General features: G+C 41.4%; 1 long non-coding RNA gene across 1 annotated transcript; it reads right to left on the bottom strand.

Moving 5' to 3' along the window:
• Positions 1-1,847: 1,847 nt before the first annotated feature.
• Positions 1,848-7,938, bottom strand: LOC148216202 (uncharacterized). Its single transcript, XR_015795863.1, has 3 exons — positions 7,849-7,938; positions 7,587-7,663; positions 1,848-2,746 (listed from the first exon to the last, which is right to left on the bottom strand). It is a non-coding gene; the product is annotated as an uncharacterized LOC148216202 (long non-coding RNA).
• Between the last annotated feature and the right edge of the window lie 565 nt (positions 7,939-8,503).

Below are 8,503 nucleotides of genomic sequence, written 5' to 3'. Positions count from 1 at the left end.
TTGGAGAGTGGGAGGGAACGAGTTAGAGAGAGCCGTGCAAACCTGACAAGGCAGCTCTCTCAATCAGAACTAAAATAAACCCACAGAAAAGAAGCAATGGCTTCTGGATGGGAAGCACCTTCCACTGCAGAAGAGATTTGGGCTGAGGAGAGGGATGGAAGAGACACTTCCTGTCTTTTGCATCCAGGCACAGTCTTGTCTGGTTATTATTTGTTTGTTTTCAACAAAGCACAAACCGAATCTCGGTCACCTTTCGATATGCACCCGTCTCTGAACGTTGCCAAAAAGCTGGCCAGTTCAGCAACAACAGTGACCTTGGGAGAAAGAAACGCACAGAAATCTGTACCTTTGTGAACGTGGGGCACAAAATAATGCGGGGAAATGCCCATCGGACTCAATCACATAGCGTAATGCAAGGTCCGGAGAGGCGTGCAGAAAACCGCATGCCCGTTTTACTGCAACCGTTTTTCAAAAAACGTTCAGAACAGGAATGGGCCAAGCAGGAAATGAAGAACTGAGAGAAGCCCGAACGGATATTCACAGCAATAAGAAATGGAGAGAAATTCAGATTAGTAAATCTGCCCACCTGTAGCTGAGAACACAGAATCTCCCACTTTTTCATGGGTGAAATCAGGAATAGTCTTCTGATACATCTAAATAACATCTTTATTTGTATACTGACACCTTTACTGCACAGGTTAAAGGACCTCTTTGTCCCAGCTGTTCATTATGAGAACTTCCATGTCCCAGCCAGGGAAATAATCCTGAGCTGGAAAGGAGGTGATATAGCTGGTAGTTTAGCCAGGATTCAACTTGGGGGTGAAATCCAAGGCCCCTTAATCAAGATGAGGTGATTTGTCAATGCCAAGAAAGCTTAGCATCAATGCAGAGACTACTTCTTGCTGTAGCATTCTTTCTTATTTTTAAAGTATTTTATAGTGAGGGTAAGGTCAGATGTGTGTGGGTGTGTGCATATTTTTATTTCAATAATGTTCTTTTCTGTAGCACAACCAATCTGTTCTTCAAGTGCCCTAATTCAAAAACTGGGTTCATATAAACCCAATTTTGACATAGTGTTATGTGTGAACCTTTATACTACAGTTTGTAAACCAACTTTTGTAACTTGGCATGTTGTGCAAACCCAGCCATACCCATCACCCTAAATAAAACAAATAAGTTCAGGCTTTAATTATTGATCATTGGTTGTGATGGGAGAACATTTTATCCTTCTCTTTGGAACCTGTTTTTAGCAAAACAGCAAAAATCTCCAGCTGAGATATCCAACCTAAATGTTGAACATTTAACATACGGTGAGCAGTGAACCCTATGTCCTCACAGTGGTAATGTCCAACAGTCTGTTTTTCATGCTTCAAGCTCATCCCAACTGAATTCTTGTCTTCACTGATTTGGTGTGATTCAAGGCTCACTTTCCCCTGCTGGTTCACACTTAGGCAAGGATGCAGCCCTTCCTATGTTCAACTGGTTTTGCAGATCAAAGAACCGGAGAGGCCAGGTGGCCTTGCTGGATTCTCGGGCATTTGCTGCAAGCTAAGCAGGAAGGTAAGTGGCAGCTAAGATCCTCCCTTCCCTCCCATTTTTTTTTTCCTTTGGAGGGTAAAAGGGAATTAAACAAATTTCTTTCTAATGTGGGAATTATTTCAACAGGTGCTTTGGATTGCATGAAAAGCAGCTGGAGTCCAGGTGCTCTCCTGACTTTAATCAACAACAAAGAGAAAGCTTGGATTCTAAGAAACATGGCTTTCAACCTGCCTGCCCACCGTTGCAATCATTTACCAAGGGGTTATTTACAAGCCAGAATCACAACAGAAGCCAGGGGTGGATAATGGGATATCAGAGCCATATCCAGTACCTTCCATATGCAAGATGCAATGGCTTTTGCTTCGTTTTCGGTTGATGGATTTGATTTAAGCTTCAATTTCTGTTCTAGCAAGCACTCCAGGCCCCACTTTCCACAGCCCAAACAATCTATGGTCCCCAGCCACAAAAGATTGACCCACATGTGTGAGCCCACTGCTGGAAAAGGGGGTTCATCACCTTTTATTCTCTCCAGGGTCTTCTTCAATGTAGAACTGATTCTGAGCTGAGATACCTTTGTCCTTATTACTGATCATACAGTCACTATTCCAGGGGGGTAGAAGAGTCTGAAAGTAAAAGTAATGACACAGTAGATAGTCTGGCATGTATAAAACCTAAGGATTCCTATACTCAATCTGAATGAACATGCCTGGCTGCTGGAATAAGACTAGGACAGTTGCTGCAACCTTTAATGAAGACCTCAGGAATGTATTATAGCATTGGCCAGATAAGCAAGAACATCGCTTCTTACAGTGTCATTGCTAAATATCCATATCCTCTTCTTACCTGTCAGAAATGAATTTCTGAATTCTTGCACATGTTTTCTTTATATCTGTAATTGACTTGGGCTGATTAGGATAACTACTTGGCTACACAATGGGCAGCTTTGTGATTTGGGCTAGAATATGGCTTTCCCAGACTTGCTTTGCAGGGAGTGAAGGGAGGGTGAGTTTCACCCTCTGACTCTTTGATCCAGCCCATTGCTCATGGCATCTAATCGGAGACATCTGAAAATGCATCTTGCGTTTTGCAGAGTTATGGCTCTCCACTTTTTCATCAGCCCTTTGGCTCCTAGCCAGAAGAGATGTTCCGACTTCTTTGCTTGCCAGATGTGATGAGGAAAAGTGGGGGGAGGATGTGTCTGTTGATGCTTGAAAAGAAAAAAAAAAATCCTCGGTTAAATCAAAAAGAAATGTTTGCAATGAGTAAGTGAGGCCTGCCGAAGTTGATCTGTCTTTATAAAGCTAACTTATCCCAGGAGAGAAGTGGTGAGACTGATCCACTCATCTATGTTCTCCTATGGCTGCTGACGGCTTTCATCTGAAACTAATGGTCTGTTTTCTGGAACCTCTTTTCTCCATAGTTTAAATCTCTCTTGCCTTCTTTTTTTTGCATGTGTTTTCACACACATCGCACCCCTATATTCAGTGTTGAGAGTACTTTTTTAAAACTTCACAAAAAGAAAAAAATGATAAACTATTCCTTTAAATTATAAAGCCCCCAGACATGAAAATAGTATCCCCTGAATGAAAACATTGACCTATCCCAGAATGTTGGGCACATGACATGCTTCTCATGAGCTTACTACTTTCTTTTAAGTTTCAGCAACCACAAAACCCTGGATCCCAAATTTTTCAGCCAGTCCTACAGAAATCCCCCTCACACCTTTAAACTTTCTCCAAGGCAGCTCAGAATTGCTCTAGTGGCTCCAAATCAAAGCAACTCATTATTTGCTGATTTATGTAGCACTTCTCTTTACAATTGTATTATTCAGTAGTTTGAATGTTGATTTTCATGGTTGAGATCACGGTTCAACTTATCCTAGAAGGACACATCCAATAGCCATGTCATATCCACCAAAATGCCAGTTTGGTCTAGTGGTGAAGGCACCAGGCTAGAAAGCAGCAGACGGTGAGTTCTAGTCCCACCTTAGGCATGAAAGCCGGCTGGGTGACTCTGGGCCAGTCACTCTCTCTCAGCCCCCCTTCCCCTTTGTTGTTGTGGGGAAAATAGGAGGAGGAAGGATATTAGGTGTGTTCACTGCCTTGAGTTATTTATAAAAATAAGAAAGGCAGGATAAAAAATCTTTTTAAAAAATGGATCTAAGTGATTCCTCTCCCAGGAGCTCCACTTTGTATCATCCTGGGGTCAGTACTCTGCCTGTACGGCCAACCTTTTCTTCCCTATTCAAGGCCTGCCCGGATGGTTTGAGTTACCCTGAGGATTTAAGAACGGATTGTTGCTAGACCAAGTACAAAGGATATATTTATCCCATGGCTTTGCAAAAGACCAGGTGTTATCCTCTTTAATCTTCCAGGTCAAAGGTCAGCATTTCTGACACTGAAGTTATCAAGCAGAAGATGGAATTGGGGTGATTCCCAGGGTGATATGTAGCCTTGGCTCAAAAGGATCTTTTTCTTTCTTTCTTTCTTTCTTTCTTTCTTTCTTTCTTTCTTTCTTTCTTTCTTTCTTTCTTTCTTTCTTATCATCCTTATTTGAGCTATTGATATTCCTCACAGTGGTACAACTCCTCATTAGTACTTAAAATAGTGATAATATGATTGTCAGTCAATGCAAATCTAACATGTAAGAATGTGTTTGAACAGACATACTCTAAGATTAGCTGCCATAGCATTTCCTGCATTTTCTGAAAAAATTCCCAGGGAAAACAAATCCTTGTGATTTCCTTCCTGTTTGTTTTCTGATAGTTAAAAAGATGGAGTTGAATGCTGTGGCCTTGAATTGGGGTATTAGATGGATTATTGACTTATTGTTACTCAGTTGTTCAGATGTTCAGCGTGAAGTATGGTACTAGTGCTGGCCTTAAAGATGACAAGGAATATCGATGTTTTCTATTGTGAGGCTTCTCCAGTGGATTTCTCTTCTGAAATACTTTTCTGTCTCTACACAGGAAATTGGCTTATCAGCCCTAGTGAGGTTTACGCTAACTATTTTTACACATTGTAAACCATTATATAGATTATTTAATCTGGCTTAACGTGTTGTGGCTTATATATAATGATTTGCGGCATAACACAATGTGTGAACCAGTTGTGATTTATTCAGTAAACCATTTTTAAGGCATCATGGCTTAGCATGATGTTCAAAGTAAGCCACTAAACAACAGCATTTCAGTCATGGGTGAGCCCCTACAATGTTTCATACAGAGATATTGGCGGGATCAGAATCAAAATGAGAAAAAAAGCATTGTGTCATCATGACACAAATTCCAGCCCTTTCACAGACATGTGTGATCTCACAACACGCATACAAAAGGAGTAGAGTTTGTGTCACAACAGTGTAACGTTGTTTTAATCATTTGCCCTCCCTTGACCACCCTGCAAGTGCTTCTGGTCAAAGGCATCATAACATTATTATGCAAATGACCCAGATTATATAATTTGCATTTTTGCATGATGGTACATCTGATTTGCTTGTCCTATAGATGCCCATGAACTTAGTGGTCTTTCTCAGATTGAGCAGGGGAGGCTGAGTATTGACTCAGCACTTTCTGCATGTTAAATATACAGGTAGTCCTTCTTTAGTGACCACAACTGGGACCGGCAACAAAGTCATTAAGCGAAGTGGTTGCTACATGAAACCACAACTGTGCTTATGATCTTACTTCAGCTTTCCTTGCTTTACAGACCTGCAAAGGTTATAAATGTGACGATTGGTCACATAGTTACTTTTTCATCACCATCGTAACTGCAAACAGTCGCTAAATGAGGCAGTTGCTAAATGAGGACTACCTCTACATTCTACCACTAAACTATGCTTGCTCCCAGGGCCTTTGCTCAATGCTGCTCTGAGTTTTGTGGCTAGAGATTCTCTTTTATTGTTTGCTTTACTTTATTCTTAGTTTTAAAATAGTTTTTTGGTAGAATCCTATTACTTCTTTGAAAAATAATGGCAAAAATAGTATTTAAGGAGGAAAATGCTGGATGCAAGTTTTTAACTTCTATCAGGAGTATCCTGAGAGTATGTTTAAAAAAAAAAATCAAGATGTTGGCCATATTGTGATAGAAGTTCAGTTTTTTATGTGCATCATAGACTCCCTGAATTCTATGTCCTCGATTTTGCTGGGTGGGTGAGGAGCAGAAGTCTCAGTTTCGTCTGCATACAAAAATTGGTTTGTGGAAGGGCTATTTTGTTGCTGTATTTTAATCTCCAGGGATCCTAAAATCCAAATTGCTTCATGACAATACCATTGACAAAGCACAGCTACGCCTGAAGAAATTTGGAAGGAGAAGCACTTTGCCCTCTGCAGTGGTCCGCATCCTACAAAATGAGTTCCTGGAAGAAATGCAAACATCTGGATATGTTCCCCTCCCTATCCCTTTGCAAAGTGGCTAGCAAAGAATGAAGAACATCTAGGGCAGATACAGAAGAGCACAATTCCTTGGCATTAGCTTGACTGAGAGGCATCAGATGTAAACATTTCATTAGCTATCTCATTCCAATGCTCCATTATAATGAGTGAGTCATTTTAGCTCTCTAGTCAGAGACACTTGCTTCAAAAATCATGTGAGGGAGAACAGATGCGAGTTTGCTAGTTCTCCTCTACTCTGGCACCAACTTGGACTGGACTGGTAGGGGATAGCTCCTATCCACTTTGTTTCCAATATTTAAAACCTGCTACTGCCTAAGATTCCGGAGGCAGTAAATATCCATCAGTATTAGTATCCATTGACAGCTTGATCCTTGTGACCACTGACCAGAAACCTGTCCAATCCACTTTGAAAACAATCAATTGCCAGTAGCAGTGAATCCTGCAATTTAACTGGACAGTGTGAAAAATGTATCTTCTTCCATCAGTCCTGAATCTCCCTGCATTTAGTTCCAGTGGATAACCTTCAGTTCTAGCATGGGAGAAATGCCATGCCATGGATCAGTTTATCTGCCTCTATCATCTCAGGACTTACTCTGCATTATTCCATTCTGAAAAGCCCCAATTGCTGTAGTTTTTCCTTGCAAAGAAGTTGCTCCAGCCTGTAATCATTTTGGTTGGCCTGTTTTGTACATCTAGTTCTACTTTTTAAGTTGTACTGAGTGTGTGTGTGTGTGTGTGTGTATATATATATATATATGTATATACAGTGGTACCTCGGGATACGAACTTAATCCGTTCCGTGACTCTGGTTGCAACTCGAGTTGGTCTCAAGTCGAGGTAAAGTTTCCCATAGGGTTCAATGTAAATCCGGTTAATCCGTTCTGCCCTCCGAATTTGGTCGCAACCCGAGGCAAATTTCCCCATAGGGTTCAATGTAAATCCGGTTAATCCGTTCCGCCCTCCGCCCGAATTTGGTCGCAACCTGAGGCAATTTTCTCTTCAGAGCCTTACTCCTGCCAAGCCTGCTCTGCATTTTCTTTGGAGCCATGCTAACACGCACAGCAAAAACCTTCGCAAAACACCGCAAAACACACCACAAGCCTCACCAAACGTCTCCTTGCTACCGCGACCTCGCCCACAGGAAGCCGCGACCGCGTGGCAGCAGGGAAAACGGCCGCGGATCTGGTTCGTAACTAGAGGCGAGTTCATAACCCGAGGTAAATTTTTCCTGCCGAAGCTGGTCGTAACCCGAAACGTCCGTTAGTAGAGGCGTTCGTATCCCGAGGTACCACTGTATATATATATATATACACATACACATACACACACTCAGTATTGTACAGAATTTGTATAAAGATTTATACAAATTTGTATAAGGTCTTTATTATATCAGTAGTCTTTGTTCCCTTTCAGGTGTAGACCCCAAATGGGGGGAGGGGGGAACACCATGGTTTGCTAATACATGGAACAGTGATGGGGAACCTACCATCTTTGATGGCCGCCAAGTGGCTTCTAGTCCTTTCCCATTGCCCCCCAAATATTCCCAAGATTGTGCCATCAGAACAGGCTGCCACATTTCCATGCTGTCTTCCAAACTGCTGCAGGATGAAAAAAAACACCAGGATTGAGTGTGGCACCTCCAGTAAGCTTAACATACCTTTTCTTCAAAATAAAACATAACTTAACTCCAGCCTCACTCCTCTGCTGATGTCAGTCCCACGCAAAATTCTGCTCCTGAAATAAAAAAGGTGGAAATCAGTAGCTTTCAGGGTCCAAAACTCCCCATTCTTGTCATAGTGTGTTCACATGTGCAGGTAAGCTTTGATTCAGCACAACAGTTACAGCAGGCATTGGCACATTTACAGTATGCTCTGGTCTGTAAGCTCCGACTGGATACACTGTGTGAAGATGATCCATACCTTTCCTTCCCACCATACCAGGAGAATATGGCAAAATTGTGTGCGTCCCACCAGGCGTATCTAACAGCCATAGTTCCTGCTCAACTTTCAGAGTTCCCAGCTGTGCTAAAATATACTCTGTTGCAAGCCGATATGTGGAATTTAAATACATTCCAGCTACGGAACTTCCCCACCAGAGAATTTGTTCCAATGGTTAGTTAACCTCATCTTTCATATAATGTAAGCCAAATCTTGAATTCTCTAGCTTTCGTTCCAGACATCAGATCATGTTCTGTCTTTTGTCCTCTTCAAACTTCCTCAAGCATTTCTCATCTGCCTTCACTGCATGCCCTCCTTAACTCTTTCTGGACATATCTCATCAGCTGCTATCTAGGATGAGATCTGAACATTTTAAAAAATGGGACTCATCTTTTTGTGCGTTAAAAGATCTGTAAACTCTTCTAGTTAAATCTGTACTTACATCTGTAAATAGCATATGGGGATTATGGGGAATGGAGGTGGTTTGTGATTTAAAAAAAAAATGACCACATTGTCTCTTTCTCTGGAGCATATCACAGTAACTATTTCACAAGTTTATTCTTTTCACTTTCTCTCTTAGTTTTGTTTTCGGAAAGGAAAAAATATCTTTTTAAAAGCATATGGTGTGAATTAAAAG

Source organism: Python bivittatus, unplaced genomic scaffold, assembly GCF_059951505.1.
Source record: "Python bivittatus isolate LINGU-HERP-01145 unplaced genomic scaffold, Pbiv_v1 ctg000320_np1212, whole genome shotgun sequence".
Classification (NCBI taxonomy): Eukaryota; Metazoa; Chordata; class Lepidosauria; order Squamata; family Pythonidae; genus Python; species Python bivittatus.
Note: the sequence above shows the minus strand (reverse complement) of the source record. Positions and strands in the feature narration are given on the sequence as shown.